This window comes from Halichoerus grypus, chromosome 11 (genome assembly GCF_964656455.1).
Source record: "Halichoerus grypus chromosome 11, mHalGry1.hap1.1, whole genome shotgun sequence".
In the NCBI taxonomy this organism is placed as follows: domain Eukaryota; kingdom Metazoa; phylum Chordata; class Mammalia; order Carnivora; family Phocidae; genus Halichoerus; species Halichoerus grypus.
In genome coordinates this window covers 91,908,222-91,931,995 of record NC_135722.1, presented here as the reverse complement: position 1 = coordinate 91,931,995, position 23,774 = coordinate 91,908,222, and the positions used below count along the sequence as shown (strand labels likewise).

At 37.3% G+C, this 23,774-nt stretch overlaps 1 protein-coding gene, 1 long non-coding RNA gene and 1 pseudogene across 2 annotated transcripts in view; all 3 read right to left on the bottom strand.

Moving 5' to 3' along the window:
- LOC144379544 (uncharacterized) overlaps positions 1-21,470 on the bottom strand; it is a 35,746-nt gene extending 14,276 nt beyond the window's left edge. The window contains exon 1 of the long non-coding RNA XR_013442705.1: positions 21,426-21,470. This is a non-coding gene — a long non-coding RNA (uncharacterized LOC144379544). The remainder of the gene's footprint in view (positions 1-21,425) is intronic.
- The window catches only part of LOC118555230 (olfactory receptor 8B3-like), a 238,155-nt gene that overhangs the window by 173,810 nt on the left and 40,571 nt on the right, over positions 1-23,774 (bottom strand).
- Positions 11,908-12,886, bottom strand: LOC118555225 (olfactory receptor 8B12-like; annotated as a pseudogene).

Below are 23,774 nucleotides of genomic sequence, written 5' to 3'. Positions count from 1 at the left end.
ACGCTTAACTGACTGAGCCACCCAGGCGCCCCAGGTTTACTTTTTATTTATTTTTATTGTAACAAAAAGCACCATAACATAAAATTTACCATCTTAACTAATTTTTTTTAAGATTTTATTTATTTATTTGACAGAGAGGGACATAGCAAGAGAAGGAACACAAGCAGGGGGAGTGGGAGAGGGAGAAGCAGGCTTCCCGCCAAGTAGGGAGCCTGATGTGGGGCTTGATCCCAGCATCCTGGGATCATGACCTGAGCCAAAGGCAGACACTTAATGACTGAGCGACCCAGGCACCCCCACCTTAACTATTTTAAGTGTATAGTTCAGGAGTTTTAAGTGTATTTGCATTGTGAAACAGATCTCTGGAACTTTTTCATCTTACGTCTAAAACTCTGTACCCATCAAATAATAATTCCCCTTTTCTTCTATCTTGCAACCCCTGGTAACCACTATTTTACTTTCTGTTTCTATGAATTTGACTATTTAGATACCTTATATAAGTGGAATCATACAGTATTTGTCTTTATGTGACTGACTTCTTTCACTTAGCATAATATCTTTTTTTTTTTTGCACAAAAGCTTATAGCAGCTTTATTTCTAATAGCCAAAACCCAGAAATAATGTAGACATCCTTCAATGGGTGAACAATTAAACAATGGTTATAAATCCATAGCATGAAATATTGTTCAGCAATTTAAAAAAGAACAAACTATTTAAAAAAACTATTGATAGAACAACCTGGATGACTCTCCAGAGAATTATCACTTAGCATAATATCTTAAAGGTTCACCCATTTTGTAGCATGTGACAGTATTTCTTTACTTTTTAGGAATCAGTAATTTTCCTATGTATATACCACATTTTGTTTCCTTATGCATTGTCAATGGACATTTGGGTTGCTACAAATATCTCTTTAAGATCCTACTTTCAGAGGTGCCTGGGTGGCTCAGTCAGTTAAGCATCTGCCTTCAGCTCAGGTCATGATCCCGGGGCCCTGGGATCGAGCCCCGTGTGGGGCTCCCTGCTCACTGGAGAGCCTGTTTCTCCCTCTTCTTTTGCCTCTCCCACCCCCCCAACTCATGCTCTCTCTCTGTCTCATTCTCTCACTACCTCAGATAAATAAATAAAATCTTTAAAAAAATAAAAAAAATAATAATTCATTAGTTCAACTAATGAATCATTGAACATTATATCAAAAACTAATTATGTACTATACCTTGACTAATTGAATTTAAATGAAATAATAATAATAATAATAATTTTTAAAAAAAGAACCTACTTTCAGTTCTTTTAGATATATACCCAGAAGTGGGATTGCTAGGTCATGTGGTAGTTCTATTTTTAATTTTTTGAAGAACTTCCATACATTTTCCACCATTGTACAAGGGTGGAAATTCAGTCACACCATTTTACAAACCCACCAATAACACATACAGGTTCCAGCTTTTCCATATCCTCACCAACACTTGTTTTTGGTTTTCTTTTATAGTAGCCATCCTAATGGGTGTGAGGTGATATTTCATTGTGGTTTTGACTTGCATTTTCCAATGATTAGTGATATTGAGCATCTTTTCATTTGTTTGTTGACCATCTATATATCATCTTTGGGGGAATGTCTATTCAAGTCTTTCTTAATCCATTTGAGCTGCTGTAACACAATACAATAGATTGGGTGTCTTATAAACAACAGAAATTTATTTCTCACAGTTCTGGAGGCTGGAAAGTCCAAGATGAAGGTACTAGGAGATTCTGTGCCTGGTGGGAGCCAGCTTTCTGGGTTATAGATAGCCAACTTCTCCCTGTAACCTCACATGATGGCAGGGGAAAAGGAGCTCTCTGGGGTCTCTTGTATAAAAGCAGTAATCCCATTTATGAGAGTTCTGCCCTCAGGATCTAATCACTTCCCAAAGGTCCTACCTCCACATACAGTCACACTGGATTAGGTTTCAACACATGAATTTGGGAGGCATACAAACATTCAGTCCACAGCAAAGTCTTTTGTTCACTTTTTAATCAGGTTGTTTTTGTTGTTGTTGAATTATAAGAGTTCTTTATATATTCCAGATACTACCTGCTTATCAGTTATATAATTTACAAATATATTCTCCTATTCTATAGTTTGGTTTTTTGGCTCTATTAATTGTGTCCTTTGATTCACAAAAATTTGCAAGTTTGATGTAGTCCCATTTGTCTGTTTTTCCTTTCATTGCCTCTTTACTCTCACATCCAGAGATACTGATTGTGTCACCTAGGTGATGTGCATAACAATGCCTGTCATGTAAATAGATGCAGGATAATAGGCATTTCTATTCCCTCTCCATTTCCCTTTGTTTCACTCAAGAAACCCAAGCCAAACCAACATAAATAAAGCTAGATAGATGATAGATGATAGATAGATAGATAGATAGATGATAGATAGATGATTGATGGGTAGATGATAGATAGATGATAGATATCGATATAGATTTTTTACATTTATAGATAGATATTTTAGATTGTAACTTAGAAAACACACAACCCATATTAAAGAGAACATGGGTCATGTGGAAATTGAGGTTTTTTTATTCTCCTCCCTGTCTGTTCTGTTTGCTTACTAGACTTCCCCAGGATGGTTCTTAATCTACCCGCTACCTCTTTCTTCAATCAGAGATGGACAGAAGTGTTGCTTCTCCTCTGTCTCTTTCTGGAAGATGACAATGGAAAGTCATAGGCTCCCCACTCCCTTCCTGCAGCATCATTCCTCTGCCCCATCTTCTGCTTCAGAAATTCAGGCAGAAAACCTTCTAAAAATGTCAGCTGTCTTAGAAAAGAGTCATCAAATTACACACTGATGCCAAAATGCAAGTGCAGCAGAGACAGCCCACTACTGATCTGCCTGGAAGTCCAGGGGAACCTTTGAGAGGAAGGAGCTTTTAGACCAGGAAACAGAGTTGGAACATTTGGCTGACCTATGACAAGCAGCAAAGTGCTAGCTCCGGTCATGCTCTTTACAGTTGTGGCCCAGCAGTTTCCAATCATGAAAGCAGATTCCTGCGAGAAGGACAAATGAAGAAAATTGGAAAAGTAGATAAAAAGATAAAGAAATGGCTTCTTAGAGTCTCTACTCTAAGATGATTGCTCCTCAAGCTCCTCCTACTCCTCTTTTCTAATTCAGGACTGCCTCAACACTATATTCCTGTCCCAGCATCTGTTTCTCCAAAATCCATGCCCAGAAGGCTGTCTACATGGACAGCTCTTGTAGGAACTCCTTGCCCATTGCAATCACCATGAAGATGACTGATAAACATGGCACCTCTCTGGCTTCTCACATTAGCGCAGACATAGGCTACTTCCCTAAGCAAAGTGAAAGGGCAGCTCTCACATTACATTCTATTTCCCAATTATTTTTTCTCTCTGTTTTTTTATATACAATCATCCCTCTGATGGCTAGTGATCCTTAGCTGTCCTGATATGTTTAAGAGACAGTAACAAGTTGACTGAACAATCATTGTAATTGGGCCAGACTTGTCAACTAGTGGACTTTGTTTTAGGGGAAGGGTGATCTGTGTGGGCCACTTTATTGGGGCTAACCATACAACAATATTTGTAGTTCTGTTTTCTTAGGCAGGTTCATTTCATCAGAGAAGAGCCCAACAATCTTCTAATCTCAGGGTGTCAAGGAGGATACCCATAATCAGGCTAGCTGCAAACATTCTTAGAATCCAGCAGTTCAAAGAATCTGTAGATCTCACCATTGACTACAGAGTCATAAACTTAATCCTCCTCTTTTCAGTACAGAGGCATGCCCACCCTGTTCTGAAGGGCTTGTTGACCCCACTCCAGATCTCTCTGGCTCAAACTCTCTAAAAGTCAACTTAGTTTTTTCTGACAGGTAGATTAGGGGAAGAAGAATTGCAAAACCTCAATATCTAAACAGAATGATGAGCAGAATCAGTGAACATTTAAATAAAATTTTCTACCATATTTACTATAAATTGAAAGCTACTTAATATCTCTGAGCCTCAGCTACCTCAATTGTTAATAATATTCCCTACTTCAGCCTTGAGGTATTGGGAAACTCATGAAATGGGTCCTTTTTTGTACTTCTTACAGGTAAACCCAAAAAATAGTATCATGATACATGAGATATTTTTCTTATATAATCAGAGGGGAAAATGAAAAATGCCTGGCTCTATGCTACAATATTGCAATATATTATGCAATTCATATTTATAACAACCATATTAGGGAAGTATTATTTGCATTGTACAAATAAATACACAGAAGTTTAAAAAGATGAAAATACTTAGATCAAATCTGCATGGTTAGTAATAGGTAGAAAAGAGATGCAAACACACATTTAGACTGACTCAAAAAATCATGTTCTCTAATGTTTATAACAATGACTAGAAATCTGTGGTCACAAATCTAGGTGAACTCCAGGTTAAAATGAAAACTTGATTCTCAGAGATATACAAATCTTATAGCAGCATCATACAGTGAAAACTATATAGGCTTTGTTATTAGGTTGATTTTAATCCAAACTCTGATGCTTTCATTTACTGCAAAAGCAACGAGGTGCCCCACTGGGTTCTTCTGAAAGTGAAAGAATTGCCAGTGCCAATCACCAAAGGAATAAATAGATTCTGAAAAACAACTTGTAAGAAGACGTCAGAGTTGGAAAAAAGAGGACCTGGCTTTTCTTTCTCAGTCTAAACTTTGAGAGATAGACAAGTCCAAATGTGATCTTGGACAATAAGGGTAAAGGATGATGTTTTAAATATAGGTTTTATTATAAAATAATAAATTATAATATTATAATATTATAAAACCTTTGCCAACAGATGAGGAGATGACTGACATTGAAAAGATAATTTGCAAGCAAATATTTGCAAAAGATAAATCTGATAAAGGACTGTTATCCAAACACAAACTCTTAAAACTAAACAATGAGAAAATGAACTACCTTATTTAAAAATGGGCTAAAGACTTTAACAGATACCTCACCAAAGAAGATATACAAATGGCAAATAAGCATATGAAAAGATGCCCCACATCATTCTCATCGGGGAAATGCAAATTAAAACAATAAGATACTACTACACACCTATTAGAATGACCAAAATCAAGAATACTGACAACACCATATGCTGGCATAGATGTAGAGCAAAAGGAACTCTTATTCATTGCTAGTGATAATGGAAAATGGTACAGCCACTTTGGAAGACAGTTTGGCAGTTTCTTACAAAACTAAACATACTGTTATCATACAATCCAGTAATTGTACTCCTTGATACTTACCCAAAGGAGTTGAAAAACCTATACATGGATGTTTATAGTAGCTATATTCATAATTGCCAAAACCTGGAAGCAACCAAGATGTCCTTCAGTTTGTGAATGGGTAAATAAGCTGGGGTATATCCAGACAATGGAATATTATTCAGAGCTAAAAAGAAATAAGCTGTCAAATCATGAAAAGACATAGAAGAACCCCAAATGCATATCAAGAAGTGCAAGAAGCCCACTCTGTGACAATCTGGAAAAGGCAAAACTATGGAGACAGTAGAGAGTTTAATGTTTGTCAGGGCCTCTGGGGGAAGAAAGGATGGACAACTGAAACACAGAGGATTATTAGGGAGATTATTACTCTGTGTGGCACTATAATGGTTATACATATAACAGATACATGTGAGGTTTGCAAGCAAACCTCCAATTCATCCAAACCTATAAAATAACAACACCAAGTGAACCCTAATGTAAACTATGGATTTTGGGTGATAATAATGTATAAGTGTATGTTCATCAATTATATAAAATGTACAAATGTGATGGGAGATGTTGATAATGAGGGAGGCTGTGCATGTGGGAAGGCAGGAGATACATGGGAAATCTCTGTACTGCTACCCAAGTTGCTGTGAGCTTAAAACTGCTCTAAAGAAAAATAATGTCTTTTTTTTAAAAGACGGTGTTTCATATTCACAGTTCCCAAGAGAAAGGAGCATGCCATATACTCTAGGGGCCACACAGGAAAGCACTAGGATTGGTCATGAGACAGAAGGAGAGGCAGCAATTGGACAAGACACTTTCTGTTTTCTAAGAAAGAATGGGCAAGGAAGAGTAAGCAGGATTAGGATTGGCTAGTTTAAATAATTTCAGCTGATGGGGTGGCAATCCTTATATCAGACAAATTAGATTTTAAACCAAAGACTGTAATAAGAGATGAGGAAGGACACTATATCCTACTTAAAGGGTCTATCCAACAAGAAGATCTAACAATTGTAAATATCTATGCCCCTAACATGGGAGCAGCCAATTATATAAGGCAATTAATAACAAAAGCAAAGAAACAACATTCACAACAATACAATAATAGTGGGGGACTTTAAGACCCCCCCTCACTAAAATGGACAGATCATCTAAGCAAAAGATCAACAAGGAAATAAAGACTTTAAATGACACACTGGACCAAATGGACTTCACAGATATATTCAGAACATTCCATCCCAAAGCAACGGACTACACATTCTTCTCTAGTGCCCATGGAACATTCTCCAGAATCGATCACATCCTAGGTCATAAATCAGGTCTCAAATGGTACCAAAAGATTGGGATCATTCCCTGCCTATTTTCAGACCACAATGCTTTGAAACTAGAACTCAATCACAAGAGGAAAGTCGGAAAGAACTCAAATACATGGAGGCTAAAGAGCATCCTACTAAAGTCGGAAAGAACTCAAATACATGGAGGCTAAAGAGCATCCTACTAAAGAATGAATGGGTCAACCAGGAAATTAAAGAAGAATTAAAAAAATTCATGGAAACCAATGAAAATGAAAACACAACTATTCAAAATCTTTGGGATGCAGCAAAGGCAGTCCTAAGAGGAAAGTATATAGCAATACAAGCCTTTCTCAAGAAACAAGAAAGGTCTCAAGTACACAACCTAACCCTACACCTAAAGGAGCTGGAGAAAGAACAGCAAATAAAGCCTAAACCCAGCAGGAGAAGAGAAATAATAAAGATCAGAGCAGAAATCAATGAAATAGAAACTAAAAGAACAGTAGAACAGATCAACGAAACTAGGAGCTGGTTCTTTGAAAGAATTAACAAGATTGATAAACCCCTGGCCAGACTTATCAAAAAGAAAAGAGAAATGACCCAAATCAACAAAATCATGAATGAAAGAGGAGAGATCACAACCAACACCAAAGAAATACAAACAATTATAAGAACATATTATGAGCAACTCTATGCCAGCAAATTAGATAACCTGGAAGAAATGGATGCATTCCTAGAGATGTAGAAACTACCAAAACTGAACCAGGAAGAAATAGAAAACCTGAACAGACCTATAACCACTAAGGAAATTGAAGCAGTCATCAAAAATCTCCCAAAAAACAAAAGCCTAGGGCCAGATGGCTTCCCAGGGGAATTCTACCAAACATTTCAAGAAGAATTAATACCTATTCTTCTGAAACTGTTCCAAAAAATAGAAATGGAAGGAAAACTTCCAAACTCGTTTTATGAGGCCACCATTACCTTGATCCCCAAACCAGACAAAGACCCCATCAAAAAGGAGAATTACAGACCAATATCCTTGATAAACATGGATGCAAAAATTCTCCCCAAAATACTAGCCAATAGGATCCAATAGTGCATTAAAAGGATTATTCACCACGACCAAGTGGGATTTATTCCTGGGCTGCAAGGTTGGTTCAATATCCACAAATCAATCAATGTGATACAATACATTAATAAAAGAAAGAACAAGAATCATATGATCCTCTCAATAGATGCAGAAAAAGCATTTGACAAAGTACAGCATCCTTTCTTGATCAAAACTCTTCAGAGTATAGGGATAGAGGGCACATACCTCAATATCATAAAAGCCATCTATGAAAAACCCACAGCGAATATCATTCTCAATGGCGAAAAACTGAGAGCTTTCCCCCTAAGGTCAGGAACGCGGCAGGGATGTCCACTATCACCACTGCTATTCAACATAGTATTAGAAGTCCTAGCCCCAGAAATCAGACAACAAAAAGAAATAAAAGGCATCCAAATCAGCAAAGAAGAAGTCAAACTCTCACTGTTTGCAGATGATATGTTACTTTATGTGGAAAACCCAAAAGACTCCACCCCAAAACTGCTAGAACTCATACAGGAATTCAGTCAAGTGGCAGGATATAAAATCAGTGCACAGAAATCAGTTGCATTTATATACACCAACAACAAGACAGAAGAAAGAGAAATTAAGGAGTCGATCCCATTTACAATTGCACCCAAAACCATAAGATACCTAGGAATAAATCTAACCAAAGAGGCAAAGGATCTGTACTCAGAAAACTATAAAATACTCATGAAAGAAATTGAGGAAGACACAAAGAAATGGAAAAACTTTGCATGCTCATGGATTGGAAGAACAAATATTGTGAAGATGTCAATGCTACCTAGAGCAATCTACACATTCAATGCAATCCCTATCAAAATACCATCCACCTTTTTCAAAGAAATGGAACAAATAATCCTAAAATTTGTATGGAACCAGAAACGACCCCGCATAGCCAGAGGAATGTTGAAAAAGAAAAGCCAAGCTGGCGGCATCACAATTCCGGACTTCAAGCTCTATGACAAAACTGTAATCATCAAGACAGTATGGTACTGGCACAAAAACAGACACATAGATCAATGGAACAGAATAGAAAGCCCAGAAATGGACCCTCAACTCTATGGTCAACTAATCTTCAACAAAGCAGGAAAGAATGTCCAATGGAAAGAAGACAGTCTCCTCAACAAATGGTGTTGGGAAAATTGGACAGCCACATGCAGAAGAATGAAACTGGACCGTTTCCTTACACCACACACAAAAATAGACTCCAAATGGTTGAAAGACCTAAATGTGAGACAGGAGTCCATCAAAATCCTAAAGGAGAACACAGGCAGCAACCTCTTCGACCTCAGCCACAGCAACTTCTTCCTAGAAACAGTGCCAAAGGCAAGGGAAGCAAGGGCAAAAATGAACTATTGGGACTTCATCAAGATAAAAAGCTTTTGCACAGCAAAAGAAACAGTCAACAAAACCAAAAGACAACCAACAGAATGGGAGAAGATATTTGCAAATGACATATCAGATAAAGGGCTAGTATCCAAAAGCTATAAAGAACTTCTTAAACTCAACACCCAAAGAACAAATGATCCAATCAAGAATTGGGCAGAAGACATGAACAGACATTTTTCCAAAGAAGACATCCAAATGGCCAACAGACACATGAAAAAGTGCTCAACATTGCTCAGCATCAGGGAAATCCAAATCAAAACCTCAATGAGATACCACCTCACACCAGTCAGAATGGCTAAAATTAACAAGTCAGGAAACAACAGGTGTTGGCGGGATGCAGGGAAAGGGGAACCCTCCTACACTGTTGGTGGGAATGCAAGCTGGTGCAACCACTCTGGAAAACAGTATGGAGGTTCCTCAAAAAGTTGAAAATAGAGCTGGCCTATGACCCAGCAATTGCACTACTGGGTATTTACCCCAAAGATGCAAATGTAGTGATCCGAAGGGGAACGTGCACCCCGATGTTTATAGCAGCAATGTCCAATAGCTAAACTATGGAAAGAGCCAAGATGTCCATCGACAGATGAATGGATAAAGAAGAAGTGGTATATATATATACAATGGAATATTATGCAGCCATCAAAAGGAATGAAATCTTGCCATTTGCAATGACGTGGATGGAACTGGAGGGTATTATGCTGAGCGACATAAGTCAATCAGAGAAAGATGTGTATCATATGACCTCACTGATATGAGGAATTCTTAATCTCAGGAAACAAACTGAGGGTTGCTGGAGTGGTGGGAGGTGGGAGGGATGGGGTGGCTGGGTGATAGACATTGGGGAGGGTGTGTGCTCTGGTGAGCGCCATGAATTGTGTAAGACTGTTGAATCACAGACCTGTACCTCTGAAACAAATAATACATTATATGTTTAATAAAAAAGAAGAGAGCAGGAAGGGAAAAATGAAGGGGGGAGGAATCGGAGGGGGAGATGAAACATGAGAGACTATGGACTCTGAGAAACAAACTGAGGGTTCTGGGGGGGGTGGGGGGATGGGTTAGCTTGGTAATGGGTATTAAAGAGGGCATGTACTGCATGGAGCACTGGGTGTTATACGCAAACAATTTATCATGGAACACTACATCAAAAACTAATGATGTAATATATGGTGATTAACATAACATAATAAAAAAGAAAAGAAAAAAAAAATCTTAGAAGAGAACACAGGCAGTAACTTCTTTCACATCAGCCATAGCAACTTCTTTCTAAATATGTCTCCTAAGGCAAGGGAAACAAAAGCAAAAATAAACTACTGGGGCCACCTCAAAATAAAAAGCTTTTGCACAGTGAAAGAAATAACCAGCAAAACTAAAAGGCAACCTACAGAATAGGAGAAGATATTTGCAAATGACATATCTGGTAAATGGTTAGTATCCAAAATATATAAAGAACTTATCAAATTCAACACCCAGAAAACAAATAATCCAATTTAAAAATGGGCAGAAGACATGAACAGATATTTTCCAAAGAAGACATCCAGATGGCCAACAGACCCATGAAAGGATGCTCATCATCACATATCCTCAGGGAAATGCAAATCAAAACTACCATGAGATATCACCTCACACCTGCCAGAATGGTTAAAATCAACAACACAAGGAACAACAGGTGTTAGCAAGGATGCAAAGAAAGTGGAACCCTCTTACACTGTTGGTGGGAATGCAAACTGGTGCAGCCACTCTGGAAAACAGTATGGAGTTTCCTCAAAAAGTTAAAATAGAACTACCTTATGATCTAGCAACTGCACTGCTGGGTATTTACCAAAAGAATACAACACTAATTCAAAGGGATACATGTACCCTGTATGTTTATAAGTAGTATTTACAATAACCAAGACGTGGAAGCAGCCCAGGTGTCTATTGATTAATGAATGGATAAAGAAGATGTGGTATATATATACAGTGGAATACTATTCAGCCATAAAAAAGAATGAAATCTTCCCATTTGCAACGAGGTGGATGGAGCTAGAGAGTATTATGCTAAGCAAGATAAGTCAGTCAGAGAAACATAAATACCATATGATTTCACTCATATGTGGAATTTAAGAAACAAATGAACAAGCAAAGGGAAAAAAATAAGAGAGAGAGACAAAGCAAGAAACAAACTCTTAACTGTAGAAAACAAACTGATGGTTACCAGAAGGAAGTGTGGGGGGATGGGTGAAATAGGTGATGGGATTAAGGAGTGCACTTATTGTGATGAACACAGGGTGATGTATGGAACTGTTGATTCACTATATTGTACACCTGAAACTAGTATAACACTGTCTATTAACTAACGGGAATTAAAATAAAAACTTTAAAAAAGAAAAAATGTAATATTAAAAAGTTATTTTTAAAAAGTTATTTATTGAGAAGTTACATTAAATTACTATATATAGAATCAGATAGTAAAATGCTAAAATATCATACTTTCAAAATGAAATCTGCAAGGGCAGCAATAAAGCAAGTAAATGTGGCAGAAAGGAAAACAATGTAGATTAGAATTCTCAAGGGTCTGGATTCTAGTCCCCCTTGTGGAACCAGTTAGGTGTAAGGCCCTGGAAAACATACATAATATTTCTAAGTTTCCAATGTCTATTAAATAAGGAGGTTAGATAAAATGGTTTATAAGCCCCATACAAGATTAAATGATTTGTGATTATAGAAAAAATGCATAAGACAGTCTTGGAATACTCAAGGTAGGTCAAGGGACAAAGAAAATAGATATGCATTAAGCATTCATCCAAACATAAAGACTTAAAATTCTCTTTCTTTACAGAAGAGGAAAAAAAAACTGGAACTTGGATCCCTCATTTAAAACACACACACACTAACAAAGCATTGTATCTCCTTCTCCATATACTACTTTCTCAAAAATTTTTCTTTCCAAGGTTTTCCTCAAGGTAACTTTGACATCCTTGTTCCTCAAACTATAGGTCAGTGGGTTTAACATGGGCACTACAATGGTATAGAACAGAGAGGACACTTTCCCTTGGTTAAGGGGCAAAATGGAAGGTGGTTTGAGATACATGAAAGCCCCAGAACCAAAGAAAAGAGATACCACAATTATGTGAGAGCTGCACGTACTGAAAGCTTTGGACCTGGCCTCAGTGGAGTGAATGTGGAGAATGCTGGAGAGAATCAGAGCATAAGAGATGAAGATGGTGACAATGGGCATTCCAATGTCAATGGCCACACGGACGAAGACCACCAGCTCGTGCACATAAGTGCTGTTGCAGGAGAGCTCAAGGAGAGGAAGGATGTCACACATGAAATGATTGACAAAATTGTCAGCACAGAAAGTCAGACTTGCTATGCTTCCCATGTGGACCATGGTCCCTGAAAATCCCATCACATAGACACCCAACAAAAGGAATAAACAGACCTGAGGAGACATGGTGACAGTGTACACCAGTGGTTTACAGATGGCGACATAGCGGTCCTATGCCATCGCTGACAGGAGGAAGGACTCAGAAATGACGAAGAAGCAGAAGAAAAAGAGTTGAGTCATACACTCTGCGTGCAAGATGATGTTCTTCTTTGAGACAAAACTCTTCAGCATTTTGGGGGTGATGGTAGTGGAGTAACAAATCTATCAAGGAGAGGTTGAAGAGGAAAAAGTACATGGGGGTGTGTAGGCGAGAATTCAACCCAATCAGGGTTATCAGTCCCAGATTCCCCAGCAGAGTGACCATGTAGAAACCTAGAAACAGGGAGAAGAGAGGGATCTGGAGTCCCGGCTGGTCTGTTAAGCCTGCGAGGATAAACTCTGTCACAGAAAAGTTCTTAGCTGCCATTTTCCTCTTGGGGATGGGTGGAGGAAGGGCAGTCTGGGGAAAAGAAAAGAGAACCAGTTAGAAAGAAACACCACCACTCTCTCAGTATCCATCCCCCACTTTGGAGAATGGAATCCACAGAGAGAGATTTGAACGTTAGTATGTTAGGAAGGGTTTTACTGTTTGCAATGGATCTGTCTTACACCCCAAGTGACTTTAACTTCCAGAGAGAACAGTTAGGGTCTAAACTTTGCCTCCAGAGAGAAAGCAGTAATTTATTCATATCCATATAGATGTCTTTTAGATATTTAAATTAGTCCATTTTCTGTCCTTCTCTCTCCTGCCTATGCTTCCATTGCTGACACCTAAGCCTCTTCCCTGAAGAGGGTCCTGTGAGAAGACACTGTGACTTCTCAGAACACCCACAACTGGGTCACTGCTGTCAACCAAGAAGGTGAGGCCACGTTTTTCCAGTCTCCCCTAGATCAAGTGGTTTAATGATCATTTTTTAAAGCTAACACTTATTTAAGGTGTTCCTATGAGAGGCTATGTACTAAGAGCTATGTCACAAAATTATTATCCCAATTTGCACATGAGACAAAGGAGTTAGGTACCTAACGGAAGTCCCCAAAATACTGAGGTGCAGCCTGAAGGTAAACTTTGGCAGTCTTTCACATTTGCACTCATAACCACTAGGTTACCTGACTCACCAGGGTTAGGAACATACTCACCTTCCTTTAGTTCAGATCTATAAAGCTATTATTCTCTACTGTTTCTTGACCACATTGTCCTGGAACCCAAAAATGACCATAATGAACAGAAAATGATAGGTTGAGCTAAGAACTCTCTCCTCTCAGTCTGGTGCAAAGGATCAGAAACTCTAAGTTATCTTTCAGGCCTTTCTGCACTGAAGAACATGATTTCCAATTGTTAATTTGCCCAAAAGCCCCTCTAGCTATAAGAAAAGAGACAGTGCCTTTTCCTGACCAGAGGACAACAGGAGAATAAGGAGTTTTATTAGGATTACAGATCTCAGTGGCCTGATAATTAAGACAGAGATTCCCTGAAAAGCATTTCATCAGAGATTACTTTCCCAAAGGAATAAGAAATGTTTGTTTATACCCTTGATATTGCTTGATTTGGCTCATAAAGACAATTACTTTAACAAATATTTATCCAGTACTATTAAAAGAAAAATCATTGTGAAAAAAATTATCATCATTACTATTTCTTGAATACATAGTAATGTACCTGACACAGAACCCTTCTACTGACTTCTGGCTGCCAAGAATCCAAAACACTATATAAATATATCCTTATTAATTCCTCACAATAATAATACTCATTTTAAACATAAGTTGCTCACAGACAATTTGTTTCAGAGCCCACATGCCTAGGTCTGTCTGACTCCAGGCCCCTATTTTGTAACCACTAGACTAAGCTTCCTCCTGATGAAAGTTACTGAAAATCCATAAAGCTAGGGTCCTTGCCTTCTTGGATCTGGCAAACTCTTGTAAAGTAACAAATAAATATGCAATAACTTTAATAAAAAGTGGCAAGAATAAGGAAAGATTAACACAAAGGGCTATCATAAATTAGGGTAGGACATTCAATAATCTATTCATATCCCAATTCATTCTAGGAATAATTGCACTACATCTAGCTCAAAAAAGAAGGTAGACTTCTCTGATCCCCTAACCCTCTCTTCCCATGGAGTTTAAGTTTAATGGTACAATATCTATCAGGTAAATGTTCCCAACCTCTGCCAAGAACAGCCTTTTTCTAAATTACTAACTGGTCAGAACTCCCTTTGACTGTCCCTGCCTTCCACCCACTTTTCTTGGACCACTACTCTCTACTGGCTTTCTAGCTTCTTGGTGCTCTCAAATTGAATCCTAGTGGATCAGATTCTCAGTGTAGGGACACATCCAAATTTGTTCTTCCTCTTCTGTTGCTTTTGTCTTTTTCTGTTTTTTTCTCTTCACACCAGCTTCTGCCTTGACAAAAATGTCTATCCTATGACTTGATCTCTCAGAGCTATAGTTACTTTAATATCAAGCCCACACACTAATAGAATTTTAGACCTGAAAAGACTTGGGAAATTATCAAATCCAGTATTTCCCAAACCTGGCTGAGCACCACAATTACTTAGAGTGTTTATTAAAAAGAAATTCTGGGGTCCCCACCCAAACCCTCTGTATCAGAATCTGTGCGGGTATGAGTACAGTAGCTGTATTTTTTTAATTTTCCCAAGTGAGTACAATCTCATCAACTTACGGATCCACAGAACTAATATTTACCCCCATCTTACATACAAAGACACTAAGGAGATCCCGAGAAGTAAAGCCATCTGCCCAAGGTCACAGATCGAATTTAGGTCTCCAGGCTTCCAATTTCTCCTAGTCCGTGGGCCTGTATGCCCTCCTGCTGAGCTGGAATACAAAAGATCAGTGTTCATGGATGCCAGGACAGCTGAAATCTGTGGGGCAAGGCATGGAGAGGAAAAAGCCAAAGAAAAGAACCCTCAGGCATGTGCATCAAGGACTCCTTTGAGTTCATAGCTGAATTCTAAATTTTGTCTGTGCATGGCGAGACTCCAGATGTCTAGAACACAACAGCTGTTTGGAGTCTAGGAACTGAATAGAGGTCACAGAGGATGCACAGTACTGGGGAGCTGTTAGACTTCTGGCCTAGTGAGAGTAGAGAAGTTTTGATGAACAAACCAGACATTAAGATGAGACCCCTGAAAAAAAAAAAAAAAAAGATGAGACCCCTGAAATCCATACCCTAAGAGTGAGAACTAAGCCATCAGACTAAGGGCAAAATGGAACTAGACCCATCATAACAAAGGCTAAATCCAGGTCTCAGCAGGATCAAGGTGATCTGCTAGTAAATTAACTGCATCCCTAGAACAAAATGCAACAATCTGTAGAGAAGAACAACATAATCCACTGTCTCTATAATATATTTACAATTCCAGCCTCATAAAATAAAAAATTACTAGAAATACAGAGAAGCAAAAAATATGACCCATTATCAAGATGTAAAAATAGTCAGTAAAAGCAGATCCACATGTGACTTTAATGTTGCAATTAGTGACAAAGACTTTAACTACTATAATTATTTATGGAAATTTAGACAAAAGAAATACCAAATTGACTAACAGATAGAAAATCCCAACAGATTTATAAAAACAATAAAAAAAGGAAAATTTCAAAAAGAAAACTTAAAACTGAAAATATTGGAAATAAAGAATTCATTAGGTTGGTTTAATAGCAGACTGGACACAACCAAAGAAAGGATATTGAAAGCAAAACAGATCAACAGAAATAATCCATACTAAAATACATATAGAAAAAATAATAAAGAGGAATATAGGAACCAAAATCTTTAGAACAATGCTAAATGGTCCAACAGTTTCAAAAGGTGAGTTGAGTGAGAATTGGGGGAAAGAAGATTTTTAAAAATAATAGATGAAATGATCATATCATTTTTATCCTTTCTCTTATTGATGTGATGTACTACCTCGCCTGATTTATTAATATTGAACCACCTCTTGCATTCCTGAAATAAATCCCATTTGATTGTGGTGAATGATTTTTTTAAATGTATTGTTGGATTTGGTTTGCTAATATTTTGTTTAGAATTTTTGGATCTTTGTTCATCAGAGATACTGGCCTATAGTTCTCCCTTTTTTGTAGTATATCTGTTTTGGTATCAGGGTAATGATGGCCTCATAGAATGAATTTGGAAGCTTTTCTTACTCTTCTACTTTTTGGAATAGTTTAAGAAGAACAGGTATAAAATATGCTTTAAATGTCTGGTAGAATTCACCTGTGAAGCCATCTGGCCCTGGATTTTGTATATCATAAGTTTTTTTTTTAATTTCTGATTCAATATTTATTGCTAGTAATCAGTCTGTTCAAATTTTCTATTTCCTTCTGATTCCGTTTTGGACAGTTGTATATTTCCAGAAATTTATCCATTTCTTCTAGGTTGTCCAATTTGTTGGCAGGTGCTTTTTCGTAATTACTTCTTATAATCTTTTGTATGTCTGTGGTGTCAGTTGTTATTTCTTTTCCCTCACTTCTAATTTTATTTATTTGAGTCCTCTCTTTTTCTTGCTGACTATGGTTAAAGGTTTATCAATTTTGTTGATCTTTTCAAAGAACCTGCTCCTGTTTTCATTTATCTATTCTATTGTTTTTTTAGTCTCTATTTCATTTATTTCTACTCTAATCTTTATTAATTCTTCCCTTCTCCTGGTTTGGGGCTTTGTTTGTTCTTTTTCTAGCTCCTTTAGGTGTAAGTTGGGTTGTGTATTTGAGATTTTTCTTGTTTCTTTAGTAGGCCTGAATTGCTATAAATGCCTCTCTTAAAACCACTTTTGCTACATCCCAAAGATTTTGGAATGTTGTGTTTTCATTTTTGTTTTTCTCCACGTATTTTTTTATTTCCTCATTGGTTTCTTGGTTGACCCATTCAGTGGTATCGTGTTGTTTAGCCTTCATGTAGTTTTGTTCTTTCCAGATTTTTTCTTGTGATCAGTTTCTAGTTTTATACCATTATGGTCAGAAAAGATATGTTATATGATTTCAATCTTTTTGAATATATTGAGACTTGTTTTGTGCCCTAACACATGATCTATCCTGAAGAATATTCCATGTGGATTTGAAAAGAATGTGTATTCTGCTGTTTAGGAGTAGAATGTTCTGTATAAATCTGTTAGGTCCATCTAGTCTCATATGTCATTCAAAGCCAATATTTCCTTTTTTATTTTCTATGGATGATCTATCCATTGATGTAAATGGGGTGATAAAATCCCCTACTGTTACTGTATTACTTTAAAACAATTATTTTACATATTTTGTCTAGTTTTTTAATTGCTTTTGGTAAGATGGCAAGCCCAGTGTAAGTTATTTGTCATGGCCAAAACCATAAATCATAACTATTTAACTTCACTTGGCTGGCCTTTCATGGAGTTCCAAAGCCTGGAAGGAAGAGAGAGGGAAAGACCAAGAGAAACAAAAGAATATATTCATAAGAATATATGCCTGGAATATAGTAAGCACTCATTCAATGTTAAGTACCAATATTCTTAATGCTTCATGTTCAAGAATACTTGCAGCATATTCAGAATACTAGAGAATGTATTTTCTATGAATGTTCCTATTGAATATGTCATCTTTGACATATACCAAGATTATATTTTTCTGAAAGGTATATTCAACAAATATATCCTACTTATGTAAATATTCTTCAAATGATTAGTCTTCTTAATATAAATAATGAAATAGCATGGAGAAAATCTTAGAGGATTTGAGGGAGATTGGGTCATGGGTCATGGTTTTATAGTCTTCCTGGATACCCCCATAAAAAAAAAAGCATAACTAAATAGCAAGCATAATCCCATTAACAACATCTATGACAAAAATAAGTGATATGTTATCCCCTTTACCTCCAAACACAAGCAGATGGGCACAAACCACCAAGAGCTTAGTATCAGCATCTGTGCAGGAAGAAACAGAAGGAAGCAACAGGACATCTGGCAAACCTGAAACTCCAAAACAACTAATCAGTATTCCAAGTAACTCTCAAAAGGCCAATTTGAAAATAGCACCTAAAACTGGAAGGGATTTTGCATTCTCCAATAGTGTGTGAATTTAAATTACTCCATACTAAGATCTGAAGGAACTACAGTTTTCAGACTATGAACTCTCAACATAAAGCAACCAAAGCTCCCTACAAGAGTAGGAATAAAACCCAAACTAAACAGAACAAGGCAAATAGAGACAAAAGAAAGAAAAGGTCCAGATAAATGTAGAAAGGGGACAGAGCCAGGAGATCTCAGACAGTAAAGTCATCATATTTTTTAACACCTCACAAAAGCAACAGAATAGGGAGTTCTATAGGTATGTAGTCAGAAAAAAAAACTAATTTGATATAAAAACGAATAGTAGAAAAGAATCAAAAAGAAATTCCATATAAAATTATAAGTAAAAAGAAAAATTTTCTGATAGAAAATGTGGAGCAAACCACAAAGACATATTGCATTAGTCTGCTTAGGATACCATAACAAAATACCACAGAATGGGTCACTTAAGCAACAGAAGTATATTTTCTCATAGTTCTGGAATTCAGGGTTCCTACATAGGTGATGTCTCATGAGGACTCTTCCTGGTTTACAGGTGGCTGCCTTTCCAGTATTTCCTCACATTGGGGAGAGAGTGAGCTCTTCCTTGTCTTATGAATGGCACCAGCCCTATCAGATTAGGACACCCCCCCTTATGTGGCCTAATGTAACCGTTATCACCTCCTTATATAGGTTCTGTCTCAGAATACAGTCACATTGAGGGTTAAGCCTTCAACATATGAATTTGGGGGTTGGGGGAACACAACTCAGTCCATTGCCCATGACTACAAATAAATGAATACTATTACATTATTTCAAAATGAACTAAAATACATGAAAATGTTACAAGGTATGAAAGAACAACAAAAGTCAGAATTAGAAAAACTTATAAATTGGGCAAGAGAACCCAAGAAATTATTAGAAATAAAAGAAAAAATAATTTAGAAATATGACTGAATTAGAAGTAGCAGAAGAGCTAATAAACACAACAGATAATACCTTAGGAGAAATAGAAGGTGAAAAGCGGGGTAAGAAATAAGAGAGAGAAAAGAAATGAAGAGGGTTTATGGGAAAGCAACAAATATAGACACCAGACAAAGAAAATCTACTCCACATAGAGTAGGAGCTACAAAGGAGAAAACCAAAGCAAAGGGCAGAATAGATAATAAAGACTATAATTCATGGATCTTTTCCTAGTGTCAAAAAAATTTTTTTGAAGTGACATATTGAAAAGAATCATCACACCTAAGAAAATTGCCCCAAAATAAGTATCAAAACATATCCCAGTGAAATTATTGGCCTTTTTTAATAAGAGATCCTTTGAGAACCATGTAGCCCGAAACTTCCTGGTTCTTTCTAAAAAGACCTAAAAACAATAACCAACCCAGAAGCAATGAGCCTCTCTAGCACCTAATTACTGGTCTTGAAATTCCATTTCACCACTAAAAGAAAGCATATTTCCTGGAGAAATGATCGATTCCTGATCTGAAGAATGAAATATCTGAGATGAGCTCAGAACATCTTGTCATAACAGATAAAAATTAGTATTAGAGACTAGGAGCACTCTTGTCAAAGACTCAAGAGACAAACTGAAGAGAATTCCACAGGCCAAAGATAGAAAATTTGAGCAACAAAAGGATAATAATTGTAATGACACATAAAATATGTTTAAAGTGATGAGAGTATAATGATTCTAAAGAAAAATAACTGGTCACCTTTGGACGATAATAAGAAACCAAACCATTATTTTGAAAATCAGAATATGAAGGACATGTAAGTGTTTTTATCTGAACTGTGGGTGGATAATGAACCTATGCATGAGATAAAATTGCATTGAACTAAATGTACACACACACACACAAATGAGTACAAGTAAAACGGGGGAAATCTGAATGAAATCCACAGGTTGTATATGGCAGCATGGGTGAGTGGTATTGTGATGTTGCAGTATAATTATGCAAATGTTACCATTGAGGAAAACTGTATGAAGGGTACACAGGATCTCTCCACATTATTTCTTTCAACTGCACCTGACTCTGTAACTAACTCAAAATAAAAAGTCTAAAAATCATTAGCGGGATGCCTGGGTGGCTCAGTCAGTTAAGCATCTGCCCTCCCTCAGGTCATAATCCCAGGGTCCAGAGTCTGCTTCTCCCTCCCCTTGCTTGTGTGCTCTCTCTCTCTCTCTCTCAGACAAATAAATAAATAAAATCTTAAAAAAATAAAAAATAAATAAAAATAAAAGTCATTAGCAACATTTTCATGAGTAAGATATCGCTGAATATAATCTCTAAAAGTAAATTTTCTTATGAACATTTTCCCTTTGTGAATAAGAATATGCATGAAGAGTTCTTATAATTCTACCTCTTACATCCTCTTACATCCCTCAACCTCCCGCCATTCCACAGTGGCCAAGTGACAAGTTCAGTGTTCCTTATAAACCTAACATCCCTCTACTGAAGCTCTGGTTTGTTTTAGTAAAGTATTTTCATTTGTTTCAGAAACATTTAAAATAAACAGTTTCAGCCTAATTGATTATGCCTACTGAAGAATAACATTGAGTAGTAGCCATAATAGTAGTAACCGATGATGTGGATTGTAATAACAAATGGTGGCGGTGGTGAGGATGACGGGTTGTTGGCTATCAGATTTTTTTTTTTTTTAAAGATTTTATTTATTTATTTGACAGAGAGAGAGACAGCGAGAGAGGGAACACAAACAGGGGGAGTGGGAGAGGGAGAAGCAGGCCTCCCGCGGAGCAGGGAGCCCAATGCGGGGCTCGATCCCAGGACCCTGAGATCATGACCTGAGCCGAAGGCAGTCGCTTAACCAACTGAGCCACCCAGGCGCCCCTGGCTATCAGATATTTGAAGGCTGGCATAAGACTCTTAAGTTTCCCAAGCTGAAGATGACTCCAGATAAAAGGAAAATTAACACACGTGGGAGACAAACCATGCTTCACAGCAGAGGAGGACACCAAGACTCTAATTGCTCCTTCAGCACAGACTCCGGGCTCCGAAGTGACTGCATCCCAGGAGGTTCTGCCTGTGTGTTATATAAACAGACCTCCAGTCTCCCAGTCTCAGTGACCCCATTTTTCATAACCATGCTGGCCCCTCAGAATACATTTAGGACTAGATACAAATCTGTATGGTTCTCTCCTTTCTTGCTGTTTATTTCCTGACTACTAGAATCAAGGCATCCCCTAAAATTTCCAAGAGACCGTGTTGTTTTTTTCTCACCACAGGTATTCAATTATGGATTTAAAGCAACTGTATGAGAAAAATATTTCTTCCATGAACTCCTATTTCTAATGCAGTCTTTATTTCTAACATTTGTCTACCTTCATCTCTAAGCATCTTTTCTTTGTGTGCTGCATTCTCATCGTCAGCAATCCCAAGCCTCTGATGGTCTGGTAAAGCTAGAGGTAATCATTGTAGTAACTGATATCAAATACACAGATCATGTTATACCATTAGATGATTATAGAAGTAAAAAATTAACTTATTGCTGTCTAGGATTTTCGCCATCTGCACCACACTGAGTGGTGTTTACCCTGCACTGCTTTGTAAAGCACTTTGATTTCTGGTAATGGTATATTCAAGGTGGTTTTTCTATGTTTCTTATTAAGAGGTGAAAATTGGGTACAGGGGATATGTAAGATTTTTTAACCTATTGTTATCCAGAAGAAATTTGTTTTCTCCTCTAATAAATGGAAAAAAAGTTAGCTACTTCTGAGACGAGTTATTGTGAAGTTAAATGCCATACCACCAATAACTTAACATATGAAGTTTACAATGCAATGCAGATTTTCTTATCTTCACACCACATCCTAAGGATTTAAAAACTGTTATATCTAAGAAAAGGAAATACAGTTAGTGCCAGAGTTATTATTATTATAGGAATCAAATGAGACAATGTATTATAAAGTACTTTTAAAAAGCAGGTTACAAAATGTTTTTTTAAAAAATGCATATATATTTATACACATGTAAAATAGATAGATAGATAGATAGATAGATAGATAGATAGATAGATAGATGATAGAAAAAATCTAGAAATATAGTCACTGCCACCACCAGACTCCAGATCGCTGGGAAATGGTGTTTTTACTTTTGCTCATTTGTATTTTTTTTAAGATTCATTTATTTTAGGGGGAGGGGCAGAAGGAGAGAGAGAGAGATTGAGAATCCCAAGCAGACACCACACTCAGCAGGGAGCCCAACATGGGGCTCTATCCTATGCCTCTGGGATCATGACCTGAGCCTAAGGCAGAGGCTTAACCAACTGAGCCACCCAGGCATCCCTGCCTTTGTAATTTCTTAAATGCCCCTGAAATTAGCAATGAAATCCATCCTGCATCTCCAAAAATTCAATAAATTAAGTTTACTAAATAATAATAAACTGCTACCCAAAGATAAGCTACAGCAAAACAATACAGTTTAATGGAAACAAAACAGATGATAGAAGTCCTGGGTTATAGCCTAGTTCTGCCTCTACTAACTATATGATTTGGGGTAATGTTTAGAGCTCCAATTTAGTAGAGGATGAAAAAAAATAGTGTAACATTCCTCTTTTCTCATTGCTGTGCACAAGCTAAGACATCAAGCGTAAAGCACTTTCAACCACCACATCGCTTAGAGCTGTAGGTGTGCGGATATACAAGGCTGCACACTTGGGTGTGCAGAAATGAGCTCATGATCAGGTGAGAAGGGTTTGAGTTCTAAGTCACTGATCATTAGTATGCTTCAAGCAAGTCACTGAGGATCTGGCACTTCTGTTTTCTTAATAGGAAAATGGAAATAAAAATCCTAGTCAGAACACATTTCTCCTCATACCCAAAATTTTAGGAGTTAGAGATTGACCTTTGAGGGCATTATACAAAAGTTAGTAATTATATGAGGAAGCAATAAAAAGAGTGAGAACTTAAGGTTTTTAGCCTAAGCACTGTATCTTAGAGATGGGATGTCTGTAAGTATCAGGTCCAGCAAGGATGATCCATACTTCTTAGGGACATGTTGACAATTTGAGTACCTTGTCATTAGGGAGATCGTGGAGCCTGGCTTCATGCTACAATCTGAAAATCATCATCATAACAATAATGGCCTTTGGGCACTTACTCTGTACCATATTATGTGCCAGTGCCCATGCTGCACCACAGATCAATTAAATCTGAACCTCTATGGGTGGAGCCCAGGCATCAATACTTACAAATGCTCCGGGTGATTACAGTATACAGTCAATGTTGAGAACCACTGTCTTAGAGCCTCAAGTCCAGTGAAAAACTA